Source organism: Stegostoma tigrinum, chromosome 21 (genome assembly GCF_030684315.1).
Source record: "Stegostoma tigrinum isolate sSteTig4 chromosome 21, sSteTig4.hap1, whole genome shotgun sequence".
Taxonomy (NCBI): Eukaryota; Metazoa; Chordata; class Chondrichthyes; order Orectolobiformes; family Stegostomatidae; genus Stegostoma; species Stegostoma tigrinum.
In genome coordinates this window covers 23376809-23391840 of record NC_081374.1, presented here as the reverse complement: position 1 = coordinate 23391840, position 15032 = coordinate 23376809, and positions in this window count along the sequence as shown.

Here is a 15032-nt window from a genome sequence, read left to right as displayed (position 1 = left end):
TATTGATTTGAATGATGACCAAGAGAAGTTTAGATGTTGTTTAACTCTTCACATTCATAGACACAAATCTGGACGAACAAAAGTATTAGTTCAAATGGCAATTGTAGTACACTTGAAGAATGGAGTGGCTAATCTAATTGCAATAACGATGTACTTTATGAGTGAAGAATAAAATATTTACACAGTCACTTTTCTGTCTCCAGTTGGTCTCCTGTCAAAGTAATCACTGGTTTGATAAAACCACATGAAGCTTTTCCTTTTATTTATTATTGTCAAAGGAAGACATGTCTGTTACCATCATTTTCATATATTCATCTACTTATTATTATAGAATTGCAAAACGCAAAACATTCCCTGATGATTTTTATAGAATTAGCCCTTAATTACATGGAGGAGCTTTTTTGATGCCATCCTTAAATCAAAGTCATTCAGCCAGCTTCAAACAACCCATTTAATACAGAATCACTGGCTTCAAGAGGCATAATCTTATTGAATCTTGAATATAAAGAGCTGTGGCAAGAAATCTGGGAGAATCACATGAGAAGTCCACTGGTGCCTGTCATGATGTCAGGAGCAACGAGTCACATTTTCCAACAGAATTCCATGTTTCAAGATGAAATTCTCCTCAGTAGCAGTGAGATGCCCATTAACAGCAATTATAACTCTATCATCCTCATGAACACCAAATCTTGTCTCATTAATATATACCTTCTGATTCTACCACAGGCCAGATATAAACTAGAAACCTGAAGAATAAGAACTGAATATACTCAAGGTAGCAGTGGAAGTCACTGGGCATATAAAGTTGATGTTTATTTGTCTGTTCCCTACGACAGAGATTGGAGTCAGGTCTGAAGTCAGAGTAAGAAAAAGGAAAAGAGGAATCAGGAGGGATCTATGAATAACTGGCTCAGTGGTTAGCCCTGCTGCCTCACAATGTCAGGGACCTGTGTTCGATTCCACCCTCAGGCAATTGTCTTAATGGAGTTTGCGCATTCGCCAGATGTCTACCTGGGTTTCTGTTGGGTGCTCTGGTTTCCTTCACAGTCCAAAGATATGCAGGCTAGGTGGATTGGCCATGCTAAATTGCCCATAGTGTTCAGGGATGTGTAGACTAGGTACGTTAACCATGGGAAAAGAACGGTTACAGGGGCAAGGGTCTTGATAGGATGCTCTTTGGAGTGTTGGTGGGGACATGTTGGGCCAAATGGCCTGCTTCCACACTGCAAGGATTCTATGATATCTGAAAGCAAGGGAAATCATTCTTTTTATTGAAGCTACAGATGAGGCAAAGGTTTAAATGGAACTGTGGTCCAGATAGTGTTAGATAATGAACCAGTGTTGTTGAAGAGAAATGTTGAGAACATACATATGACAGAATGTGAAGATGAGCAAGAATCTCAAGTGTCATAACAGCAGTAGTTCAAGTAAGGACAAATATCTTGGAGTCATCTGAAATCAGAGTAGATCCAAAACATGAAAGTGGGATCTCTTTTGAAGTCTATGTGACAGATGATCAGTAAAGAAAAGGTGGCTGTGAAAGCAATTTTTGGTAAATGTCTGGAATTTTCAATCTGATACAGCAAGCTGCCTAGGATTGGTCCATCACCTGGCATTCCATTTTCTGGCACCATCACATGCCTGAACTATTTTGCTGATGGCTCGATTGGGGGTAGAACAGTTATGAGTCCAAAAATGGTGGAAAACCTATTAAACTAATTAATAGACCAATTAAAACTATGTATTAGAGGCTGATTGGACCTGTAGCACTGCCCCATCCCACCAAACTACACCCTCCACTCCACCCAAAGTTATTGGTAGCATTAAAAAGTGATGGTAGTACTCCAGCCTGTCACCGAAGCCCCACCCAATCTGACATATATGACCAGACCTCTTATCGAGGACTTCCTCCTCCATATTGTGGCCCCCAACAGCTGGGGACAGTTGTTTTTAATTTCAAATTTGTTAAACTTTGAGAATACATCTCAAATTAGAGGCATGTTTCGCCTCCCTCACCTGTAATGGCATGAGGCATCTCCTTCAATGCTGGCACACCTCCTGACCCTCACACTCTGACAGCACACTTATCATGGGACATTGGAACAGAAGTAAGCCATTCAGCCCCTTGAGTCTGTTCCACCATTCATGTGATCATGACTGATCTGTGACCTAACTCTATATACCTGTCTTTGGACCATATCATTTAATACCTTTGCCAAACAAAATCTAATTTCTGAGATGGATGAATTTGATAACTGATCTAAAATTAACTGTCCATTGTGGAAGATAGTTCCACACGTCTACCAGCTTTTGTGTGGAAAAGTATTTCCTAACATCACTCCTAAATTATCTGGCCCTAATTCTCAGACTGGATCCCTAGTTTTAGAATCCCCAACCAGTGGAAATAGTTTATATTTGTCTATCCTGTCATTTCCTGGTGTTATCTTAAAGACTTTGTTCTTAATTGGACAGCAAATATGCTCAGTGGCAACTTATTGGCCACTTAAGCAAATTCACTGGCAGGTGCTTATCTGCCATGCAATGTGGAATCTAAACCCACACTTGACGCTGACATCAAGGCTCCAAACTGAAACGCAAAACCTTGTCCACAGTCAAACACGAAAGTGAAAATGAAAGCAATGAAGAAGAACAAAGCAAAAGAGACAAAAGGGAAATTTCATCAGATGCAAACAGAACTCCAAGCTCTAATTTGATTCAGCAATTTCCCATGTGTTAATCAGATCTGGAATACTATTCTTACTGTTACAAATATAGTGATAAAGATACTTAATGTTCAAATCTTGAAAAGCATTGGTTTATGATCATATCCCATACATGGTAAGGACAAAGTTAAAACATTTTTTTAAGTGATACAGACTTTACCTTTCTTCATTGAATTCCCCAAAACTACAACTATTTGTTTGTTTCACATTCTACTTACTTTTCCAATTGTTGCATTCTTGTTTGGATATTGCTGCTAAGCTAAATATGTCTTAGAATTTGGTGCGCTAAATCTGTAACATTGATTTTGTCAACTAATTTATACTCAGACAATGAATCAGTCTGAGAGGAATTATTGATATTTTATTGAGCAGATGTCAGGAACAGCTGATATGCACTGCTTCTCCTTCTTTCTCCACTGAGAAGATTGTTAGAATGTACATGCTGTAACAAAAGACTCAGCATGCAACTGCAACGGCTTTAGGCTCTCTTGACATTGAAGTAGTCTTTGCAGATAAATCCAGGGTACCTACTTAGCTCTACTTCAGAGTAGACGAAGGTTTGTATATAATCCTTCGTTAATTAACTGACTATAAGTTATTGTTTAGTCCCTCTGGCTAAAGCTGTCATGTCCCATTCAAAAAAAAATACAAAAAATTCTAAAGAAAACTATCAGATTACTGGAGATGTCAAAATAATGGACACCAATGCACATTACACTAATTTGTTCAGGGATTCATGTAAGTCACATGTAATGAAGAACAGCTGAGGCCAGAGCATTGAAACATTTATGAAGGTGAATTAGTTAAAATTTTTAAGTGTTTGAATAAATGGCCAGCTTGGGAAGTTACAGAGATAAGAGAAAGGTACAAAGTTATTACAAAAACAAATACAACATTGATAGCAATTCCTGTTATTTTGTGATTCTTACAGGAAAAAAACTGTATTCTATTAAGATTCTTTTTATGCACTTTTTTGCTGTATGCTATTAGAAAAATTAATATGATGCAGCATTTGCAAAATATTCAAGAACAACGCAACATTGATATTGAAGCTGAGAATGTGCATTCAATAGATGAAAATGGCTTTTCAAACATACGATGTATGTGATAAATTGAATTACTTGGCTATTGTTAATTTACTTAATTACTGGTCCTGAACCTCAGTGCAATTCTGATCAGAAGTAATGAATAAACAGCACCCTCTTTCATTGTTAATATAGCAGGTCTGTCTTGTCCCTTATTGAAATACAAATATTAGACAAAAGGATGAGGATTTAGATATACCACTGTGCGCTGTTTTCTTCAACAATATCACTTATCAATAAAATTTGCTTTTTTAAAATTATAGAGGATTCCCATAAATCCATTCTATCCAAGATAATCCTGCACTTTGTTAGTTTGTAGTGAATGCCCTACAGTAAACCCAGAACTCAACAACTATAATAGTCCACAAATTTAGCAGCCTGTTGTCAAAGTATTCACTTTACACTGCTATGATTAGTTTAGGGTTACCTGTAGCAATTACTTCAAATGACCAGCCTTGCATATAATCAGCTTTGGCAGATTGCAGCTGGGACTCATTGTCGGTCACCTCTCTCAGTGTAAAACACAACAGCTCATCTGTCTCATCTAACAGTGCATTTATCATCACTGTGAATAGGCACAGAGAGAATCAATCTTACTCTCACATGAAAGGTGAGTTATTTTAATGTTAAGGGGACATTTTAAAAGGATTAAAGTCAAAGACAACTCAATGAATGTGCACTTCTAATGGGCAAATAGTGAGCCAGTAATTTCTGTGAGGAGCACTTTAAAGTGATAACTATAAACACAAAATGCACAATAATGAAAGGAACAATGTAAACAATACAATTATTGGTCACTTTTATGCAATGAGATCTCCCCGATGTAATGTCCCATGTAATTGTGAATTGGTGGAAATGAACAAAAATATTGAAACCTATATTTAGAGAAAAGTTTTGTAAATAGAAAGGGACAGCAGGGCAATATCTTGGAAGAGAATTCCGGATTTTAACAATAGTGTTTTATTCCTGTATATCACTTCAATTGTTTTATTGATTAACTCCTGTAGATCACCCATGGTTGCTCTTTGGTCTGGAAAAATAAGGAAGCAATGGCCTAGTGGTATTATCGCCAGACTGTTAATCCTGAGACCCAGATAACATTGAATCCCACCACAGCAGATGGTAGAGTTTGAATTCAATGAGTATCTGGAGCTGAAAGCCTACTGAGTACCATGAATCCTTTGCCAGAATTTCAGAAAAATTGTCACTTTAAAGTGCTCCACATAGAAATTACTGGCTCATTATTTGCTCATTAGAAGTGCACATTCATTGAGTTGTCTATGATTTTAATTCTTTTAAAATGTCCCCTTAACATTAAAATAACTCATCTTTCATGTGAGAGTAAGATTGATTTCCCCCTGTGTCCTTCCCTAATGCCCTTTAGGGAAGAAAGCAGCTATCCTTACCTGGTCTGGCCTACAAGTGGCTCCAGACCTACAGCAATGTAGCTGACTCTTAAATAAACCCTCTGGGCAATTAGGGATGGGCAATAAATACTGGCCTACCCTGTGATGTCCTCTTCGTGTGAATCAGTTTAAAAAATACTTACTAGTCTAAGCTTCTTTCAGGCAAAGGTTGCATCAGTATCTAAGGTGGCATGAATGGTACTGAATGTTGCACGTCGACAAAATTCTCCCTTTCTGATTTTTAAATGGGGAGAAGGCCTTTGAAATGGCTGAAGGTACTATAGGATATTAGCCTGAGGAATATATATATTTTCAGATGAACAACGTCCAATAATTGTAACCATCTTCCTTTTGTGCTAGGTATGACTCCAACAAGTGTAACAATTCCCCTCTAATTCCCACTGACCTTATTTCTATCAATGCACTTTGAAGTCCCACTTGGTCAAACACTGTTTTGATGTCAAAGGCTATCACTTTCACCTGACGGTGGGTGAATTCAGTTCATGTGGCCAGTGGCCATTGGGAAACTGATACTGAGCACACACTCAGCCACTCTGATCTTCTACACATGGCGATGGAGGTAGCGCACTGGTCATGGCATTGACTCCTAGTTCTCAAGGTCGCTGCCACACATGAGCCCCGGACACTGGCGCAGCAGTTAAGAAAATCAGAGGAAATGTTGGCCAGGGTACGTGGCCTTTACGGAATACTATACATTTAGCATCTTCTTGCTATCAAGTGGAATGAATCACATTGGCTGAAGAATAGCATTTGTGATGCTGGTGACCCCAGGTGGAATAATATCACGCACTTTGTTAATCATAACTAATACTTGTGTTTCAATTTGTCAAACCCGCTAAAGCTTCTAAACTGTTAGATTGAGCAAGACAGCCTTGCAATACTCATTACAGTTCTTTGTTGATTAGTCAGTCTGAAACCAGGAAGTTCTTTTCACTGGAGACTGGAATTCTCCTCACTTCATTCCAGATAACTAAATTATCCGAGTCTCCCAGTGAATAAATTGTAGAAACCTTACAGTGTCCTGGGCTATTAAGCTGCCTGTCTTTAGCTGCTAAACTCCAGCATTGGCCTGATTCTTGGCTGTACCATAATCTGATTTAGACAAGCCCTACAGGGAGAACTACATGGATTTCTCTGAGTGATAGTGGGAACTGCAGATGCTGGATAATCCAAGATAACAAAGTGTGGAGCTCGATGAACACAGCAGGTCAAGCAGCATCTCAGGAGCACAAAAGCTGACGTTTCGGGCCTAGACCCTTCATCAGAGAGGGGGATGGGGAGAGGGAACTGGAATAAATAGGGAGACAGGGAGATGCGGACCAAAGATGGAGAGAAAACAAGATAGGTAGAGAGGAGAGTATAGGTGGGGAGGTAGGGAGGGGATTTTGGAGGTACGGCTTGAGGTGGGAGGAAGGGACGGGTGAGAGGAAGAACAGGTTAGGGAAGCAGAGACAGGCTGGGCTGGTTTTGGGATGCAGTGGGGGGAGTGGACGAGCTGGGCTGGTTTTGTGATGCAGTGGAGGGAGGGGAAGAACTGGGCTGGTACCTGGTTTGATTCAGGACATGGTCGAGCAGTTTCAAGGCTGAAGAGATTACAAGAGAGTTGCAGTGGGAGAGAGATTCCCTGAGGTTGGTCCGGAGGGAGGAGGGTAACTTCTTCAGGTCACCTCCATTTCCTACCTACTAACCTCATCCCGCCTCCTTGACCTGTCCGTCTTCCCTGGACTGAGCTATCCCCTCCCTACCTCCTCACCTATACTCTCCTCTCAGCCTATCTTGTTTTCTCTCCATCTTCGGTCCACCTCCCCCTCTCTCCCTATTTATTCCAGTTCCCTCTCCCCATCCCCCTCTCTGATGAAGGGTCTAGGCCCGAAACGTCAGCTTTTGTGCTCCTGAGATGCTGCTTGGCCTGCTGTGTTCATCCAGCTCCACACTTTGTTATCTTGCATTTCTCTGAGGTTTGGCTTGCAGATTTTTAAGTATGGTGACAGATGTCTGTGTGTGTTATGATCGGAAATTGCAAAGAAAGGAGGCTAATTAACATTGGTTCGATGGTTATCACTGCTGCCTCACAGCACTAGGGATGCAGGTTCAATTCTAGCCTTGGGTGACTGTGTGGAGTTTACACATTCTCCCTGAATATGTGCAGATTTTTGCCGGGTGCTCTGGTTTCCTGACACAGTGCAAAGACATGCAGATTAGGTGGATGGGCCATGCTAAGTTGCCTCACAGTGTTCAGAAATGTGCAGGCTAGGTGGATAAATTGTGGTAAATGCGAGGTTACAGGGTTGAGATGGTCTTTGGAGAGTTTGTGCAGATTCAATGGGCCAAACGGCATCTATCTGCACTGTCAAGATTCTATGGTCACAATACCTTCCCAAGGGTAACAAGTGATCAATGACATGTGCTCACCCTGTTCGTGAATTCCTTGCCTCATCATTTTTAAAAAGAACTTTATTCTCATTTACCACCTTCAAGTAACTAACAAGTCCTAGTACCAATCTATTGATCTCTGTACTATTTGATGATTAGGTTTGCTTCAAATCAATTTTTAGCCATTAAATTTTGCAATAACAGAGAAGCAGTTGCAGCTGGAGACCTGCTGTAACAGTAGCTGACTTAAAAAAAAACAGGCATTGGGATTGAGCTAACAGGCTTATATCTGTGGTGCTGATCTCAGTCAGCAAATCAGACATTTTAGTGTCTAATTCGGTAGCAGCGCAATTCTGCAGTATGGAAGTGAAAGTAACATATACAGTTGTTTGACATTACAACATAGAAGCAGACACTCAAAATGACAGATAATAAACAAGTTCCACAACTTCGGGCTTCATGGAAAGCACTGGCTTAGGCTATCATAATAGCTGAGGGGCACCAGCCTAAAACTTCAGGTCTCCATAATCAAGTGCTTTCCATATCCGAGTAACATCAACAGAAGTTTGTTTTAAAACAACATGCCTTTCTAAATTCAACTGCCTTCAAAGATAGGAGATAATGGGAACTGCAGATGCTGGAGAATCCAAGATAACAAAAGTGTGAAGCTGGATGAACACAACAGGCCAAGCAGCATCTCAGGAGCACAAAAGCTGACGTTTCGGGCCTAGACCCTTCATCAGAGACGGGGATAGGGAGGGGTTTCTGAAGAAAATGGGGAGAGAGGGAGGCGGACCGAAGATGGATAGAGGAGAAGATAGGTGGAGAGAAGAATATAGGTGGTCCATCATGGGCCTCCTGCAGTGCCACAATGATGTCACCTGAAGGTTGCAGGAACAGCAACTCATATTCTGCTTGGGAACCCTGCAGCCCAATCGTATCAATGTGGACTTCACAAGCTTCAAAATCTCCCCCTCCCCCATTGCATCCCAAAACCAGCCCAGCTCGTCCCCTCCCCCCCACTGCATCACAAAGCCAGCCCAGCTCGTCCCCGCCTCCCTAACCTGTTCTTCTCTCACCTATCCCCTCCTCCCATCTCAAGCCACCCCTCCATTCCCGGCCCGAAACGTCAGCTTTTGTGCTCCTGAGATGCTGCTTGGCCTGCGGTGTTCATCCAGCTTCACACTTTGTTATCTTGCCTTCAAAGATAGTTCAGGTTTTTTCCAGAGGGCAAGTTGATGTTGACTGACTCATGGCATTGTTTTCTTTTACTGTACTGTTAACATTTTTTACAAGATTAACAACCACATAACCTGAATCAGTAACCTCTATGTTCACATAATTGTTTGTGGAATTATTTGTAAAATTATTTATGGCTTTTATCGATCCCTGTGGCAAAAAAATCGAAAAGCTTTAAAAAAATTCAATTTGAAGGGCAATGTCACTTGGATTTTTTTTAGACCACATTGATTCATTGAGAAGTTTAACTTCAGCTTTAAGTGGTCATATAAATAGTTATTTAAACTTAAAAAAATAATTTTTACAAAGTCATTAGAAGAGTTTTCTGAAACTTAAAGAGCTTTGCATATATTTGGACTGTCTAAATTCCAGTAATCCACTGAACAATGAACTGATTAGCATTCGTAATGGTGCTAATCGGGATTACAGACAGAAAAGGAACAGTTATTCTTAGCAACCTGTTCAAATATGCTGTGACACATCTTTGGGTCAGATTGGACTTGAAACCAGACCTTCTGGCTCAGAGGAACTGACATTAACACTGTGTCACTAGAATCCCAGAAACTAAAGAGATACATTGTTATTGTCATGCTTTTAGCATTGAATTCAAAGAAAGAGAAATGGAGAGTTTGAGCGTTTGTGGAATTGTGTGCTTGGAAAGAGAATATACCTAACAGATGTGTATAGTCAATGTGGAGAAAATACAAAAATAAATTAGCAACAAGGTCAATGTTGCAATGGAAATGTATTTTTCATGAAACAGAGCCTGATTCAAAACAAATATTTCCTGTTAATAGATTCAGTTGAAGCAATTGATAACAGCAGGTAACTGAATGGGATATCAGTAACAAAAATGGATATTGCTGGAGGAACTCAGCAGGTCTGGCAACATCTGTGAAGAGAAAACAGAATTAACATTTCAGGTCCCATAACCCTTCTCCAGAACTGGATATCAGTGCTGTTTAGAGGTAATCAACTTATTTCCATTTCTAGCAAGTTTTGAGAAGATTTGTAGCTCAGGTTGAGGTTCTGGATGTGAGTTTGCTCGCTGATTTCTATTTCTAATTGTATAAAATTAATAAGGAAATACATAAATTTCTATGATATGGCAGACTTTAACAATTGATTCTTGATCACTATTACTACAATTTTAACAGGAGAACAGAGCAAAGATTGTGAAGGAGATGAATTATTTGAAACAAAAATAAATTTGCTGGGAAAACTCAGCCAATCTGGCAGTATCTGTGAAGAAAAAAATCAGAGTTAACATTTCAGGTCTGGTGACCATTCCTCGGTTCGTAAGTCACCGGACCTGAATCGTTAATTCTGATTTTTTTCTTCGCCGATGCTGCCAAACCTGCTGAGTTTTTCCAGAAACTTTGTTTTTGTGCCCGATTTACATCAACTGCCATTCTTTTGGTTTTTAGGAATAATTTGAAAACTTTCTTCTCTCTAGCCTAAATTAGAAAGACAACGCAAAATCTACTGATGTATTCAAAATATTAAATGGTGCAGGTGAAAGACATATAGATTATGTATTCTAACCCATTGAAGAAATAAATGGAAACACGAGTATCAGTTCAAAATATGTAATGAAGATTTTATGCAAAATCGGTTTTATAGAGATGCAGGTGAGCACATGAACAAATCAGCAGCAAATAACTCATTCACATGTTTTGTTAACTCTGCAAGTGGCTTGGATCATGACAGGTAATTACTGCCATTCTTACCATGTCCTTGAACTGGAGAGATACTAGCTGCAAGGCAGATGAATATTTGAAAATCTTTGTAGGAGGAGGTGAAGGAAACTACTTGACATGGTCTGTAGCCTTTGGATTTAATTTCTACTACTTAAAGCATGCTAAACATTTTCCTTTGTATTTTCCTTTCATTTTTGATCTGTATAATTCCATCAAGCAAAAATATTAAACAAGCGCTGCTGTGATGACAAAAAAACCCTCTCCTACAGGGTGGTTCCAATTGCAGTTAACCAGGCTATTAGATTATTTGGTTATAATGTTATCGTGCATTTCTCGGTCCAGTTGAAGCAAAGAGATGAATTTTCCAACTTTTTTTTCAGCACCTTGACAAAATTTATCATTCAGCTCTGGTGTTTCTTACTGAATTTTGACAAAGTGGCATAGCAGTTTCCAACTTACTTCACCACTCTTTTAAGAAAGTTGAAATGATTGACTGCCTCATTTAATTCCGATGTGTATATTTTACCTTGACGACAAATTCACAAGCCCCATGTATGAGCAATAGAGCATTATAACTTTCAGTTTATGTATTGCTTAAAAAAAACACTCCATACCATGCAACTTTTCATGAGGACTTTCATAAGAATACTGACATAAAGTGGCTACAATGTTTTATACAGTATGAGGAGACAGTGCCGATTGGTTGGCAGGTAGAATCTGACTGGTACAGGCATTGACTTAACTGTCAAATTTTTAGAGATTTAAACAAGGCAGGTTGATTCTTCTTCAAGACATTGTCCTGAAGAATGAACCAGATCAGTATTCTAATTTCTATAGTATTTTTATTGCAAAAATGTACTTTATTCATCAAGAAATGTCTTTATGTTCATACACAAGGTACTGAAACAGTCTGTAAGTCTTTGCAGTGGGAATAAAAGCACATTGGAATTTGACATCCTCCATTGCAAACAAAGGCATTTTTTTTACTCGTGCAGGGCGCATTTACATACATTTTGAGGCAACAAGAGGGTTGAATAATTGAACATTCTCTCACTGTACTTTGTAGTCCCTTTTGAGTTCCTCAATATTCTCTCGGGTCAACATTCTCACATTCAGCTTCCGTGTTCCCTCGCCAGCTTGCTGGTCATACTGCATGTGACAGTTGGCCAACAGAAGACGGTGGTTTGACATTGATGGATCTGACTGAGAGCAAGGGGGAACACAAATAGGAAATCTATCCTGGAGCAGATAGACTGTCTGGCCGTGATCAGGTGTATCTACACTGCGCTCTGTCTGCAGGGGTGCTGAAGACATCATGCAGCTTAGCAATTTTAATCGATTCTGTAAAGCATCTGCTCATGGTATCCAGTTTGCTGTCAGCCCCTTCGGTCATCCAGCCGTGTTGATGATGTGGTGGGTGTCTCCAGCCAGAATCTCCGGCCTGACTGACCAGCAGTTGGAGCACACGCCTTTACCGCCGGGATGTACATGTTAATTAATCTCAGTGGAGCCTTTTTGTATATACTTGAGGATGTGCCCTCCCACCACCTCCTTAACCCAAGAGATGGTGAAGATACTTCCTCAGAGCAGAATATTCAGGCCAGAGGAATGGTGATGTCAGGAGTTGGGGTTTCACTGGGTCCCTTGCCATGTACAGCATTTCTGGTTCGGCGGGGGGTTCTCCCTACCCACTCTTGGTTCTTTGCCTCTTCTTGTGTTTGTGGCGATCCTCCTGTACATCTTCATTTCAGGTGGAGGTTCAATTGGTTTATCACTCTCTGGCGCATCTTCCTTTCTTTTACTGCAAGGTTTGCCTTTCTTCTGATTATCCCTCTTTGCAGTTGTCTTCTTGGACGGTAGCATCTTACTGTCTTTGTGTCGCCATTTCTAGCCATTTGTGCATAGCTCCCCCCGCCACCATCACCCTTGTCTTGGACAGGCCTTGTATAGGCGGCCTGCTCCCTCACACAGGTTGCAGCTCCTGGACTCCTTACAGTCCTCAGTCAAGTGCTCCTCTTGTTTGCAGTTCCTGTAGAGGGTGCCATGTGCCCTAACCTCCTGTAGTTATGGCACACTCTAAGCTGCCCCACATGTGTCAGGCAGCTCCCTCCAATCACGAAGCAGGAGGGCGGGTGGAGGGCATTCCCAGTAGTATCCACCTTGAGAGTCACCTTGACCTGTGGGTCCAGATTCCAAAGGTATCCTCTAAATTAGTGCTGTGTCCTTCAAGCTGCACATACTTTCCCAGGAAGGTCAGTACATCTGCTCCCGGGATGTCAGGTTGTACGTGTGGATCGTAACAACCTGGTTCCTCTATGCAGGTAGAACAACCAATGGTGGTACAGACAGGACAGAGAGAGGACCCTCACATCCTTTCTCCTCAAATACCCTCACAAGATACTCATGTTGCTTCATGCTCCTGAAGGTCGCATCCATATACCCTGCACTAGGAAAATCCTGCAGATGGAAATTATTCTTTTTTTTGTCAAAAATATGCTTTATTCATAAAAATGAAATCTCTCTGTGCATACACAGTTACTAAAGCAGTTTAGATTTGTACAGTTTTTGAAAATGGAGAAGAAAACAAACATTGGGGTTTGATTTCTTGACAGTTACAACTAATTCAAAGACATTTCTTAATTATGCAAGGTAGTAGGTCCTATTTATTGTTTCTGAGGCATCATGAGGTTCTGACAACAGAATGGATCACTATTCTACTCAGGCAGAAAGACCTTAGAGAGTGACTTTTCCCCACAGCATATTGGCAGCAGCTGCCCCAAGCTTTAATGCATCCCTCAGCACATAGTCCTGGACCTTGGAATATGTTAGTCTGTAACACTCAATCAAGGTCAACTCGTTGCTCTGGAAGACCAACAAGTTTCGGGCAGACCAAACAGTGCCCTTCACCAAGTTGATGGTCCTCTAAGTACAGTGAATATTTATCTCAGTGTGTGTCCTGGGGAATAGACCATAGAGCACAGAGTCCTGCGACAGGGAGCTGTTTGGAAAGAACCTCTACGTAAACCATTGCATCTCTCTCCAGGCTTCCTTTGTATAGGCACATTCTAGAATGAAATGTGTGGCAGTGTCTACCTCCTGCAAACACTTCGAGGACTGTGTAAGGTGGCACAGAGACTCCAGGCATACAAGAAGGATCTCACAGGTAGCACCCTTCCCATCGCTAGCCAAGTGATGTCTTGGTGCTTGTTGGAAAGTTCCAGTGATGAGGCATTCTCCCAAATGACTTTGACAGTCTGATGCTTAGGGAATAACCCAACAGGATACACCCTTTCCTTTTCTGTAGGGTCATGAGAACACTATGCACTGACCACTTTCTGATGAACTTGTGGTCAAAAGTGGTTTTCTTTGCAAATTTTTTCATGAAGGTGACATGATATGAGCCAACTACTTGGAAGTATTCTGCAGCAACAAAGCCAATCTTACCCTTTGCAACACCAGGGACTGGTAGAACCTCAATATGTCTCATCCTGTTCCACAGCATGGACACTGGACTGGAAGATTATCTTGGAGGCCTCCGCGGCAAAGAATGAGCCTCCTGGAGATCCTCCGTGATATTGACCTCACCCCTTGTATGCAGCAGGAGCAGGTTCTGCATGGTTTTCTGGAATTTGGACAGTTTTGTCCATCTCTCTCATGCCTTATGAATGCCTTTGAGGATAAAGAAAATGTTTCATCTTCCCTTTGACTGTTTCGCACGAGTCTGCTGGAAACGCAAAGAGGGGCTTCACAGTTCACAACTTGTGCAATCCTGTTTGAGCTTCTCAATGTTTTCTCAGGTCAGCTGTTTCACTTTCTCTGGTTTCATATTCCCTTCCTAGCCTGCTTATCATCCTGTAGGTGACAATCAGCCAGCAGGAAGCAGTAGTCAGACAAGAACATCAACTTGCTGTGGGTGAATCTGGCCAAGAATGTGTGGGACACAAACAGGAAATCTATCCTTGAATGGATAGACCCATCTGGCCCATCTACACCAAGCTTCATCTGCAGGGATGCCGAAGACTTTGAGCAGCTTGGTGATTTTAACTGTTTCCATCAAGAATCTGGATGTAGCGCCTGGTTTCCTGTCAGCGCCTCTGGGTTGTCCATCCGCATCAATGATGCAGTTGAAATCTCCGGCTAGAATGACCAGCTTGGACGTGCTCACAGGGCAGCCAGCTGCTCACTCACTCTTTACCACCAGGGCATACACCTTACTTAGTTTCAGGGGAGCGTTTATCTATATAATGTCTGCTACTGGGACGCATCCATTTACTACCTCCTTAACCTCGAAGATAGTGAAGTTGCCTCCTTGCAGCAGAACACCCAGGCCAGAGGAACGTTGATTGTTTCCCCCAACCAAATCGAAGTCCAGGATTTCCACATTGTTGGGTTTCCTCTCCTCCTCCTTTGTGGTGCTGTGGCCATCTCACCGCATGTCCTTATCATTAATGGAGCATCCATCATACAGCTGCCTCGTTCCATTTT